The following is a 14,371-nucleotide window of genomic DNA, read 5'->3' on the forward strand; positions in this document are numbered from 1 at the left end:
TTATGCTGACCAATGACCGCGAGTGCATTCAATGCAACGAGAAGATCCATCAATAAACCACCTTTCACCCTCCTATAAAGGCTCATCACTTAAATCCTCTCTAATTTTGGTCTGTAAATCTATTACCTCTAAACATACATGCTCTAATTCATTTATGGTATTGTCAGAATTTGGAGAAACCAAGAAAGCTGCTGGATTGTGTTCTTTATTCGTAATCAGGGTCAAATCATCCCTATCCATTAGGATCACTTCATATTTTAAAATTCTAGAGTCTGTGAGCCACCTTCCAGCACGTTGTAAGAGAATATTGCGGACTGTGTGAGGGGTGTGAATTATCATCGGGGCACCAAACGTAATCTTTCGTCCTTCCTCAACTAAAATAGCAGTGGCTGCGATGGTTTGCACACATTCTGGCCAACCACGACAAACAGGGTCTAAAACTTTTTACAGAAAAGCAACTGGCTGTCTACAGCCTGCCCTCTCTTGTGTTAGTACTCCAGTGGCCACATCTCCTTTCGCATTGGTATATAGGTCAAATGGCTTATTTAGGTTGGGTAAAGCCAACACTGGGGCACTAATAAGGTGCTGTTTCACCAAGTTAAAATCTTTAATCTCTTCCTCTGTCCAGACAACAGCTTCGCCCTCGAGAATCGTGAGTTTATCATAGAGAAATCTGACCAGGCTAGAATAATTTTCAATCCAGATTCTACAGTATCCCACTAAACCAAGGAATTTCCTAAGTTCTTGGGCATTCTTGGGAGGGGGGAATCTGTAGAATACCACGTATCCTCTCTGGACTTATTTTCCTAGTTCCCTGACTTACCAGATGACCTAAGTATTTAACTTTTGATTGAACAAATTGTAATTTGGATTCGCTCACCCTGAGACCCTTATTCTCCAGAAAATTCAAAAGTCCAACAGTATACTGTTTAACTAATTCATAAGTTTTCCTCGTAATTAACAAATCATCAACATATTGTATCAACTGACAATTCTCTCTCCGAGGAGCCTCATATAGTATTTGTTCTAAGACCTGGCTGAATAAATTTGGTGATTCTGTAAAGACCTGGGGAAGGACCGTCCACTGGTATTGATTCTTGCGTCCAGTAAAAGGATTTTCCCATTCAAAGGCAAACATGTCTCTGCTCTTTGTTGCTAATGGACAGGACCAGAAAGCATCTTTGAGGTCAATCACACTAAACCATTTACTATGGGGATCGATTTTACCCATTATTGTATAGGGATTAGGTACAACCGGGTGACGGGTTAGAATAATTTTGTTCAGCTCCCTCAAGTCCTCCACTAATCGATAGGTACCGTCTGGTTTTTGGACAGGTAAAATTGGGGTATTAAAAGGTGACATACAAGGTTCGAGTATACCATCTTTCACCAACTGGTCAATTACTGGCTGCAGCCCCTTTTGGCCAGCCATAGGAATTGGATACTTTTTTCGTCTAATTACTTGCTCAGGATCTTTTAAAGTAACTTGCAGGGGAGGAATATCTAACACTCCTCTATTGCCTCTTTCTCCTCATACTCCAGGATTTATTAGTTCTTGATCTTCCTCGCTTAATACATACAATTGTACCCTGATACCTGATTCCTGTGGTCTGGTGCCGATAGCCAATTGGTCCTGTAAATCTTGGCCTAACAAACAAACTCCAACTTGGGGAACTAATAAAATATCCTCTGTTATTATCTTTTCTCCCATTTGTATTCTTACATCTCTTAATACAGGGACTGTAAAGTCTCTTCCTCCTACTCCCGAAATCATCACTGTCCCCTCTATCTTAACACCCTCGGGTGGTTGTAAAATACTAGACCGGGCTGCCCCAGAATCTACTAAAAAGGTAATCTTGTCACTGTGGGGTCCTATGCTTAAATTTACCAATGGTTCTCCGTGCAGCCTCACGGTGTGTATTGACTGAGAACCGTGAGCCCCCTATTCATAATCTGCTTCCATCTGTCAGACTCTGGCTTTACCCTACCCTTAATTTAGTCTATGTGTCGTCTGAGTCCAGCGTGTTCGTTAAATGAAGTGATAGGAGAAGGTATTCGGTTCAACAATCAGTTTATTACAAGCACAAGAATAAAGCTTAACAGAGCTCTGGTTCAGCATTAGTTCATAGGTCAGCTGCACAGTGAGCTATTCCACAAGACTGACCTCTACTGTCCAGTCTCTACAGTTTATATAGCTCAACCTTATCATACAGAACAAAAGTTGGCTTCCTTTGTTAGATTTCTTGCATAAGATTTATCACAAGTAATTTCCTGCTCTGCAGTTATCTGGGGTGTAGAGCTCCCATCTCGGCGACACTAGGTATTATTCTATTTAGTAGAATCCTAGCGAAGATTTTGCCTGCAATGGAGAGCAGCGTGATTCCCCTGTAGTTTGAGCAGTCTGATTTCTCGCCTTTGTTTTTGTACAGGGTGATGATGGTTGCATCACGAAGATCCTGAGGCAGTTTTCCTTGATCCCAACAAAGCTTGAAAAACTCATGCAGTTTGGCATGCAGAGTTTTGCCGCCAGCCTTCCAGACCTCTGGGGGCATTCCATCCATACCTGCTGCATTGCCACTTTTCAGTTGTTCGATTGCCTTATATGTCTCATCCAGGGTGAGGACCTCATCCAGCTCTAGCCTTAGGGGCTGTTGAGGGAGCTGGAGCAGGGCGGAATCTTGGACTGAGCGGTTGGCACTGAAAAGAGATTGGAAGTGTTCTGACCATCGATTGAGGATGGAGATCTTGTCGCTGAGGAGGACTTTGCCGTCTGAGCTGCGCAGCGGGCTTTGGACTTGGGGTGAGGGGCCATACACAGCCTTTAGACCCTCGTAGAAACCCCTGAAGTCGCCAATGTCCGCGCTGAGCTGGGTTCGTTTGGCTTTCGCGCAAACAGAGGAACTACTGACATGGTCTTTGCCCTCAGACAGCTCCAAGAAAAGTGCAGAGAACAAAACAAAGGACTCTACATCACCTTTGTTGACCTCACCAAAGCCTTCGACACCATGAGCAGGAAAGGGCTTTGGCAAATACTAGAGCGCATCGGATGTCCCCCAAAGTTCCTCAACATGATTATCCAACTGCACGAAAACCAACAAGGTCGGGTCAGGTACAGCAATGAGCTCTCTGAACCCTTCTCCATTAACAATGGCGTGAAGCAAGGCTGTGTTCTCGCACCAACCCTCTTTTCAATCTTCTTCAGCATGATGCTGAACCAAGCCATGAAAGACCCCAACAATGAAGACGCTGTTTACATCCGGTACCGCACAGATGGCAGTCTCTTCAATCTGAGGCGCCTGCAAGCTCACACCAAGACACAAGAGAAACTTGTCCGTGAACTACTCTTTGCAGACGATGCCGCTTTAGTTGCCCATTCAGAGCCAGCTCTTCAGCGCTTGACGTCCTGCTTTGCGGAAACTGCCAAAATGTTTGGCCTGGAAGTCAGCCTGAAGAAAACTGAGATCCTCCATCAGCCAGCTCCCCACCATGACTACCAGCCCCCCCACATCTCCATCGGGCACACAAAACTCAAAACGGTCAACCAGTTTACCTATCTCGGCTGCACCATTTCATCAGATGCAAGGATCGACAATAAGATAGACAACAGACTCGCCAAGGCAAATAGCGCCTTTGGAAGACTACACAAAAGAGTCTGGAAAAACAACCAACTGAAAAACCTCACAAAGATAAGCGTATACAGAGCCGTTGTCATACCCACACTCCTGTTCGGCTCCGAATCATGGGTCCTCTACCGGCATCACCTACGGCTCCTAGAACGCTTCCACCAGTGTTGTCTCCGCTCCATCCTCAACATCCATTGGAGCGCTTTCATCCCTAATGTCGAAGTACTCGAGATGGCAGAGGTCGACAGCATCGAGTCCACGCTGCTGAAGATCCAGCTGCGCTGGGTGGGTCACGTCTCCAGAATGGAGGACCATCGCCTTCCCAAGATCGTGTTATATGGCGAGCTCTCCACTGGCCACCGTGACAGAGGTGCACCAAAGAAGAGGTACAAGGACTGCCTAAAGAAATCTCTTGGTGCCTGCCACATTGACCACCGCCAGTGGGCTGATATCGCCTCAAACTGTGCATCTTGGCGCCTCACAGTTTGGCGGGCAGCAACCTCCTTTGAAGAAGACCGCAGAGCCCACCTCACTGACAAAAGGCAAAGGAGGAAAAACCCAACACCCAACCCCAACCAACCAATTTTCCCCTGCAGCCGCTGCAACCGTGTCTGCCTGTCCCGCATCGGACTTGTCAGCCACAAACGAGCCTGCAGCTGACGTGGACTTTTACCCCCTCCATAAATCTTCGTCCGCGAAGCCAAGCCAAAGAAGAAAGAAGAAGAGCTCCCATCTTAATCCTCAGGGTCAGAATATCCTGTTATTTTGATCAGAAATCAATTCATACCCCAGATATTTCTAATTATTTCTTTGTTCTCATCTGGCCATATTCTTCCGTTCTACTAAACACCTCCTTCTGTCTTAGCCTTCTTTACTGATTCCATTCTCTTTGTTTCTGACAGTCTCTGTCAGGATTCTTTTTGTTTGTGCTAATCAACACCTCCTTTTGCCTTAACATTCCTATGAAATTGTTTCATACATACCCTCTCTTTTGCATTTGGGGAGCAGGCAATTCTAAACCTACTGTAATCAGCCAACTTTGCTACATACTGTGGCTGCCCCTTACTTACATTACTCTTTCCTTTCAACATGAGGTAAATATTAAATTGTTACATAGTACTGAATTCATGTATACAACCAGTTTACCTATCTTGGCTGCACCATTTCATCAGATGCAAGGATCGACAACGAGATAGACAACAGACTCGCCAAGGCAAATAGCACCTTTGGAAGACTACACAAAAGAGTCTGGAAAAACAACCAACTGAAAAACCTCACAAAGATAAGCATATACAGAGCCGTTGTCATACCCACACTCCTGTTCGGCTCCGAATCATGGGTTCTCTACCGGCATCACCTACGGCTCCTAGAACACTTCCACCAGCGTTGTCTCCGCTCCATCCTCAACATTCATTGGAGCGCTTTCATCCCTAACGTCGAAGTACTCGAGATGGCAGAGGTCGACAGCATCGAGTCCACGCTGCTGAAGATCCAGCTGCGCTGGGTAGGTCACGTCTCCAGAATGGAGGACCATCGCCTTCCCAAGATCGTGTTATATGGCGAGCTCTCCACTGGCCACCGTGACAGAGGTGCACCAAAGAAAAGGTACAAGGACTGCCTAAAGAAATCTCTTGGTGCCTGCCACATTGACCACTGCCAGTGGGCTGATATCGCCTCAAACCGTGCATCTTGGCGCCTCACAGTTCAGCGGGCAGCAACCTCCTTTGAAGAAGACCGCAGAGCCCACCTCACTGACAAAAGGCAAAGGAGGAAAAACCCAACACCCAACCCCAACCAACCAATTTTCCCCTGCAACCGCTGCAACCGTGTCTGCCAGTCCCGCATCGGACTGTCAGCCACAAACGAGCCTGCAGCTGACGTGGACATTTACCCCCTCCATAAAGCTTCGTCCGCGAAGCCAAGCCAAAGAAAGACATAAGACATATTTTCTATGATGAATTAACCCCTATATTCCAACACATCAGTGCGTAAGGTCGCGTCTCCCTGACTTGCATTGGGCATTCTCTCTTAAAATTACACACCTCCGGACTAGTCAGGGGCACATTTACAAAACCGAGACCCCCTCCCATGGGAACTTCCCGTAAAGGTGTTAGAAACAGAATTACCTTTAAAGAAATTGCTCGAGACAAAAATTGAGAACAAAGAACATTTATTATACAACAATGCAAAGTTGGGTGCTTCCGCTTATCCTGGGAATACACACATACACTGGGGCTCACCCAACTTTTATACAGTTTATCTCAGTATAGGAAAAACCTTCCCCCCCCCCCCCTTACATTCTTCTGCCTCCTGCTGGAGAGGTTTGGCATTAGGCAATCCTGCCTGCCTATGTGCTGTTTCTGTGCACTTGGAGGACCATGGGGTATCCTGTCGGTGTCTTATCATGTCATTATCCTCATTGTCCTTATTCACAACCTTGCCCTTGTCCCTATTCACACCTCTCAGAGCTACAGTCTCTTCATATGCAGAGTTCGCTAATCCAGTCTAGGGTTTACTAGTTTAATATACATAACTTGATAAATCTGTGTAAGGCTTACTAATTATATATGTAGAACTGGCTAATACTGTCTAAGGTTTTCTAATTATTTATGCAAGCCTTGCTAATTCTATCTGGGGCTTGGCAACCCTTATCTCGTTCAGACTAACTCTACTTCTATTCTCAATTGTCTGTCCTTATCTCCTTCATTCAGTGAACTTGCTTCTTTCTGAAGGGCTAGGAGATTCTTATCTTACTCAGACAGTGTCAGCTTCCTGCCTTCTAATATCCATGTCTCATGTTGTTTGTACTGGCTTCATTCATTTACTTATGTATCAATTTTATTTTCTTCATTTCTTCAGTTTTATCAGTTTTTCTCATCTCTCACAAAGGTCTCATCCAGTTAGTTTCTGGCTTTTTATGTCTAGGTTCCTGCTCTCTGGGAAATGAATCAAAGGGTTCTGCCCTTTCTTCCCAGAGGGTCTCACACTGCTCTGAATTAAAGTCGCCTCTCTCTCTTGTCAATAGAGGTGGTAATCGAGTACTTTGTGAAGGGTCATCATACCACTCCTACTTTCTTCTCTTTTCTCTAGCTGTGGGGGAGGAGGGGAAGGTGCAGAAGGGTAGAGCATAGGAGTGGGGGAAGATAGGAGCCGGCATAGGAGGAACATAAGGTGGAGGAAGGGAATGTAACGCATCCTATCCTTGTGGTTCAGGGACAAAAGATTCCTCATCTCTCTTGTCCTTGCATTCCTTTTCATTCAAAATCAGTTGATCAAACGATCCCCTGAGCCAGCAGGCTGCATATTCCCTGCTCTCAAGATTATCTCTTTGGTTTTGATAGAGCCAGATGTTCAATGCTTGACACATCCAGTCATCCTCGGATCCGAGCTTTGGCCAATATACAGAGCTCCCCTTAATCGGGCTTTTAACCCATTCCAAACAACAATACCTGACCATGGTCAGTTTGTCCTTCTCATGGGTTCTCCCCGCACCCCAATCAGATAACTTTAATCCCAACGGGGTTTGCTTTGTTATCTGATCCTCTCATCCTTCACTAGGACTCTCTTCCTTACTACTCACACCTCCCATACTAACAGGTAAGTAAAATTTCTCTTACCGAGGTCCAGTAGCTAGTTCTAGCATGCTTCCTTAACGTCCTCTCGTTGTTTGTTCTCAATGCCTCTTCTCGGATATCACTTGGTTCATCCACTGACCAGTCACCCTTCGTCCGTGAGTCCAGCTGAATCAGCTGGGGTGCACCTACCCCCGTCATCGGGCACTCTGTCAGTGGAGGTAGTGGGATCCCGGACGACCCCCCATTTGTTAGAAACAGAGGTACCTTTACAGAATTTGCTCGAGACAAAAATTGAGAACAAAGAACATTTATTATACAACAATGCAAAGTTGGGTGCTTCCCCTTACCCTGGGAATACATACATACACTGGGGCTCACCCAACTTTTATACAGTTCATTTCAGTATAGGAATACCCTCCCCCTTACATTCTTCTGCCTCCTGGATAGGTTTGGCATTAGGCAATCCTGCCTGCCTACGTGCTGTTTCTGTGAACTTGGAGGACCAGGGGGTATGCTGTCGGTGTCTCATCATGTCATTATCCTCATTGTCCTTATTCACAAACCTGTCTTTGTTCTAATTTACACCTTCCCAACTCTCAGGGCTACAACCTCTTCATATGTTTTTCTTTCTTTGGCTTGGCTTCGCGGACGAAGATTTATGGAGGGGGTAAAAAGTCCACGTCAGCTGCAGGCTCGTTTGTGGCTGACCAGTCCGATACGGGACAGGCAGACACGATTGCAGCGGTTGCAAGGGAAAATTGGTTGGTTGGGGTTGGGTGTTGGGTTTTTCCTCCTTTGCCTTTTGTCAGTGAGGTGGGCTCTGCGGTCTTCTTCAAAGGAGGCTGCTGCCCGCCAAACTGTGAGGCGCCAAGATGCACGGTTTGAGGCGTTATCAGCCCACTGGCGGTGGTCAATGTGGCAGGCACCAAGAGATTTCTTTAGGCAGTCCTTGTACCTTTTCTTTGGTGCACCTCTGTCACGGTGGCCAGTGGAGAGCTCGCCATATAATATGATCTTGGGAAGGCGATGGTCCTCCATTCTGGAGACGTGACCCATCCAGCGCAGCTGGATCTTCAGCAGCGTGGACTCGATGCTGTCGACCTCTGCCATCTCGAGTACCTCGACGTTAGGGGTGTGAGCGCTCCAATGGATGTTGAGGATGGAGCGGAGACAACGCTGGTGGAAGCGTTCTAGGAGCCGTAGGTGGTGCCGGTAGAGGACCCATGATTCGGAGCCGAACAGGAGTGTGGGTATGACAACGGCTCTGTATACGCTTATCTTTGTGAGGTTTTTCAGTTGGTTGTTTTTCCAGACTCTTTTGTGTAGTCTTCCAAAGGCGCTATTTGCCTTGGCGAGTCTGTTGTCTATCTCATTGTCGATCCTTGCATCTGATGAAATGGTGCAGCCGAGATAGGTAAACTGGTTGACCGTTTTGAGTTTTGTGTGCCCGATGGAGATGTGGGGGGGCTGATAGTCATGGTTGGGAGCTGGCTGATGGAGGACCTCAGTTTTCTTCAGGCTGACTTCCAGGCCAAACATTTTGGCAGTTTCCGCAAAGCAGGACGTCAAGCGCTGAAGAGCTGGCTCTGAATGGGCAACTAAAGCGGCATCATCTGCAAAGAGTAGTTCACGGACAAGTTTCTCTTGTGTCTTGGTGTGAGCTTGCAGGCGCCTCAGATTGAAGAGACTGCCATCCGTGCGGTACCGGATGTAAACAGCGTCTTCATTGTTGGGGTCTTTCATGGCTTGGTTCAGCATCATGCTGAAGAAGATTGAAAAGAGGGTTGGTGCGAGAACACAGCCTTGCTTCACGCCATTGTTAATGGAGAAGGGTTCAGAGAGCTCATTGCTGTACCTGACCCGACCTTGTTGGTTTTCGTGCAGTTGGATAATCATGTTGAGGAACTTTGGGGGACATCCGATGCGCTCTAGTATTTGCCAAAGCCCTTTCCTGCTCATGGTGTCGAAGGCTTTGGTGAGGTCAACAAAGGTGATGTAGAGTCCTTTGTTTTGTTCTCTGCACTTTTCTTGGAGCTGTCTGAGGGCAAAGACCATGTCAGTGGTTCCTCTGTTTGCGCGAAAGCCGCACTGTGATTCTGGGAGAATGTTCTCAGCGACACTAGGTATTATTCTATTGAGTAGAATCCTAGCGAAGATTTTGCCTGCAATGGAGAGCAACGTGATTCCCCTGTAGTTTGAGCAGTCTGATTTCTCGCCTTTGTTTTTGTACAGGGTGATGATGGTGGCATCACGAAGATCCTGAGGCAGTTTACCTTGGTCCCAACAAAGCTTGAAAAACTCATGCAGTTTGGCATGCAGAGTTTTGCCGCCAGCCTTCCAGACTTCTGGGGGGATTCCATCCATACCTGCTGCTTTGCCACTTTTCAGTTGTTCGATTGCCTTATATGTCTCATCCAGGGTGGGAACCTCATCCAGCTCTAGCCTTAGGGGCTGTTGAGGGAGCTGGAGCAGGGCGGAATCTTGGACTGAGCGGTTGGTACTGAAAAGAGATTGGAAGTGTTCTGACCATCGGTTGAGGATGGAGATCTTGTCGCTGAGGAGGACTTTGCCGTCTGAGCTGCGCAGCGGGCTTTGGACTTGGGGTGAGGGGCCGTACACAGCCTTTAGAGCCTCGTAGAAACCCCTGAAGTCGCCAATGTCCGCGCTGAGCTGTGTTCGTTTGGCGAGGCTAGTCCACCACTCATTTTGGATCTCCCGGAGTTTGCGCTGAATATGGCTGCATGCGCGACGGAAGGCTTGTTTCTACATATGTTTCATATGTAGAACTTTGCTAATACTGTCTAGGTCTTACTAATTACATATTCAAAACCTGCTAATTCTATCTAGGGCTAGAAGATCCTTATCTTACTCAGACTGACTGCTTCCTACATTCTAACATCCATTTCTTATCCTGTTCATACTGGCTTTATTCATTTACCCATATATCTATATGAGTTTCCTCATCTTAATATTTTTATATCAGTTTTACTCATCTCTCACACCGTCATCAGTTTGGTGAAATCACAAACACCTCATGGTAATACGGAGGATCACGTGTGTCACATGACCCTACTGGCAGGTACCTAGTTGGAGGTCACCTCACCTGCCCATCAAGGTCAAACTCTGTTCACAGGTTAGCGCACATCTGACAGCTGGCCCCTTTAATGACCTAACCTATTCCTGGTTGGACTTTCCAGTCAATGTCATTATAAAGTCCACATGTGGACCACCTGTCTCTTTCTTTCTTCTCCTAGAACGAACCCTAGCTCCACTCCAGGTTGCAACTGAGGGCAGTGCTGGAGAATCGTTGGCAAGGTATGCACTGACAAAGGGTTGAGAGTTGTAGTGTTGCACATGTAGTGATACAGTCATAGTAAGTCAAAGTTACTTTAGTAAAGAGCTATGCCTGCACTCGATCAAAGGGTGGTGGGTATTGTATTGCATTCCTATACTCTAAAGCTATTTCTCTGTGGCTAGTCGCAAGTATTGGGTAGTTGTTGGATCTGATGAGATGGTATTGTGCGATCCTTGTGTGTGAGACTATTATCCCTATTGCGACTTCCCTACTTGTATGAATAAAGGGTTTGAGATCCTGGCGAGCATGCTGTCGACCATGACAAAATACCAAGTAGACTGGTCCAAGCATCTGGACCCAGTTGGTGAGAAAATGGGGAACCATGAGGTGTCCATCCACAAGAAGGTTCCCAAAGACTAAGGGGAGTCAGAGGGGCGTCTTTTGGCTGCTACCATCTCTCCTGAGACACCATGCAAAGAGCTCCCAGAGAGATAGGACTTGTCCCTGGCAGCGGCGCCCCCATACAGGATGGAAAATGGGACACGTGTTATTGAGGAATGGCCACAGCGGTACCCAAGACTAACTGCTGTTCTTCCCCCTCCTGACTGTCGCTCAGACGGTCACCCCACTTCCTCGCTGCATTGTTCCATCTTGTTCCCAGTTGCAATTAATACTTCGCTTCCCGGTTGCAGATTTAATGTGGAAATGTCTCTGTGAAGCACAAGCCAGAGTTGTCCCGGGCCGCTTCTCTCTGATTGACAGCTCAATCCGTCCCTTCCCAGGTTGCTATCGCCCAGTCACGTGCTAACCAGCCGCCGACAGGGGAGTGCGCGCTGACGTCATAGAGCCGCGCAGCGTCATGAGCGCCGTTCCCTCAGTGACGGGCTGGCCCACTGAGGCTGGTCGTGGAGGTGAGATTTCCCGTGGGCTCTGCGGGCCCGGAGTGGCCGGGTGTCCGAATTCTCGGGGCCCGGGGAGGGGGGGTCGTGAGTGCCGTGTTCTCGGGGCCCGGGAGCAGGTAAGTTCCGTGTTCTGGAGGCGCAGGCCCGGCCTTGGTTTGAGCCGCGCTGCCAGGGATTCAGTGCGGTCTTTGGCGATCAGCGGCTTCGGGGAGGGGGGCGAGCGGCACAAAGGTCGGCTGGGGCGAGTCCGGCAGGGAGTGAGGGCAACATCCAGGTGCAATGAAAGCTGTTCAGTGGGCAGCACAGACAGCGACAAGTGAAGCAGCGAGGAGGGTGTGAGGGGCCAAACTGGCTGCAAACATGTCCTGGTCATGGCACCGGGAGGGGTTGTGTCATGAGAAGGGACTGCGTTCCCTGAACTGTTCCCAATAAACAGTGAATAGTGATGACAGTTTCCCCAGTGTTGGGGAGATCATGGACAACCAAGGGGCAACTTTACCCACAGAGGGTGGTGTGGATCTGACAGGAGCTGCCAGGGGAAGATGCAAAGGTGGGGACAGTTACAGTCAATAAGATATATAAATAGGCACATGGATGGGAAAGGTTCAGAGGTTCATGGTCCATACACACACAACTGGAACTGGCTCAAATAGACACCTTGGTTGGGGTTAATCAAGCTGCAGGACCTGTTTCTGCTCTGTCTGTCTCTGTGACTCCTCCACTATGAAGGGAGACACTGGTGGGATAGAAGGCAGTGGGATCTTCCCCTTTGTTAATGGGGCAGAGTAGAGAAAACCAGTGAGGTTCTGGGGCATTGGTCAAAGGGTGGTTGGACCTAGCTGTCCTGAAACAGGAGTTCGAAAATCTTCCCATGCCCAGGTTTAGACTTGGCAACCTCGGTCCAGTGTGGGATGGACTAGACTTTTTATTGGTAACTGGAGTCTGATACCTACAGCCCTTATAGCAGCTGGACTCGCTTTGTTACTAATTCAGCCCCAGATATCAGGAAGAAATTACAAAAGACAGAAAATTGGTTTTAACAGGGAATAACACAGCTTTTACAGATTGCACAAAGGGCATACGTCCAGAGGTTTTGAAGATCAACAGAAAGGAAAGGCTAAGATTTGGATGCAGGCAGTCAAGGAAGTTGTGGAGGGACAGCAGGGAAATGTTAGGAGCTGTGTGCCAGCTCCTGGTCATTGGGAGGAGCACCAGGATGGGGAAGTAGAGACTAGAGCAGAGGCAGGGGTAGAGGAGAATTCCGTGGACGACGACCATCCCCGGGACCCCGTGGAGACCTTGGTAGAAATTGGGAAACAGGAGCATTAGTTTGCTATGATTGTAAAAAGGAGGGACACTTTAAGAGGGAATACCCAATGTGAGCCAGGGAGACGTGATCTTATGCATTGATGGAGGCAGATTATGAATAGGGGGGGTCACGGTTCTCAGTCAATACACACCGTGGGGCTGCACGGAGAACCATTGGTAAATTTAAGCATAGGACCCCACAGTGACAAGATGACTTTTCTAGTAGATTCTGGGGCAGCTAGTATTTTACAATGGCCCGAAGGTGTTAAAACGGAAGGAACAGTGATGATTTCGGGAGTGGGAGGAAGAGATTTTACGGTCCCTATACTAAAGAATGTAAGGATACAAATGGGAGAAAAGATAATAACAGAGGATATTTTACTAGATCCCCAAGCTGGAGTTTGCCTGTTGGGACGAGATTTACAAGACCAATTGGCTATCGGTACCAGACCACAGGGATCAGGTATCGGGGTTCAATTTTATGTACTAAAAGAGGAGGATCGGGAACTAATAAATCCTAGAGTGTGGGCAAAAAGAGGCAATAGAGGAGGGTTAGATGTTCCTCCCCTGCAAGTTACTTTAAAAGACCCTGACCAAGTAATTAGACGAAAATAGTACCCAATTCCTATGGCTGGCCGAAAGGGGCTGCAGCCAGTGTGATAGTACAGATCTATCACCAATGTATATAGTGTATATAGTTACAGTATCGAGACTGTGCTTACAGCAATTGGCTGAGAGCTAAGCCACGCCTACTGTCTGGAACTTAAAGGGTTGTGTCCCTAGCCAGGTCGGATCATTCCGGACTGGTCGGCCACCTGTGAAGAGCTCCTGTCTTTTGCTAATAAAAGCCTTGGTTTGGATCAACAAGTCTTTGATTCTTTCGACGAGCTCTACAGCCAGGAATTGACCAATTGGTGAAAGATGGTATGCTCGAACCTTGTATGTCACCTTTTAATACCCCAATTTTACCTGTCCAAAAACCAGACGGTACGTATCGATTAGTGCAGGATTTGAGGGAGTTAAACAAATTCATTCTCACCTGTTATCCCGTTGTACCTAACCCCTATACGATAATGGGTAAAATTGATCCCCATAGGAAGTGGTTTAGTGTAATTGACCTCAAAGATGCCTTCTGGACCTGTCCGTTGGCAATAGACAGTAGGGACATGTTTGCATTTGAGTGGGAGAATCCTTTTACAGGACGGAAAAATCAATACCAGTGGACGGTCCTTCCCCAGGGTTTTACAGAATCCCCAAATTTGTTTGGCCAAGTTTTAGAACAGGTACTCGATGAGGCCCCTCGGAGAGAGAATTGTCAATTAATACAATATGTTGATGATTTATTAATCACGGGAAAAACAATACACTGTTGAATTTCTGAAATTTCTAGGGAATAAGTGTCTTAGAGTGAGCGAATCAAAGTTACAATTTGTTCAATCTGAAGTTAAATACTTAGGTCATCTGGTTAGTTAAGGAATTAGGAAGATAAGTCCAGAGAGGACACGCGGTATTCTGCAGATCCTGCCTCCAACGAGTGCTCAAGAACTTAGAAAATTCCTTGGTTTCGTGGGATACTGTAGAATTTGGATTGAGAATTATTGTAGCCTGGTCAAATTTCTTTATGATAAACTTGTGACTCTAGGGGGTGAAACTGATGTCTGGACGGAG

General features: G+C 47.2%; 1 protein-coding gene across 1 annotated transcript in view; it reads left to right on the forward strand.

The window, feature by feature from the left end:
- The first annotated feature begins 11,344 nt into the window (after positions 1-11,344).
- Positions 11,345-14,371, forward strand: part of LOC138764778 (zinc finger protein 235-like) — a 48,380-nt gene continuing 45,353 nt past the window's right edge. Inside the window, exon 1 of the mRNA XM_069941048.1 lies at positions 11,345-11,404. The gene's annotated coding sequence lies outside the window, so the exon portion shown is untranslated. The remainder of the gene's footprint in view (positions 11,405-14,371) is intronic.

The sequence above is a fragment of the Narcine bancroftii genome, chromosome 5 (genome assembly GCF_036971445.1).
Source record: "Narcine bancroftii isolate sNarBan1 chromosome 5, sNarBan1.hap1, whole genome shotgun sequence".
Lineage (NCBI taxonomy): Eukaryota > Metazoa > Chordata > Chondrichthyes > Torpediniformes > Narcinidae > Narcine > Narcine bancroftii.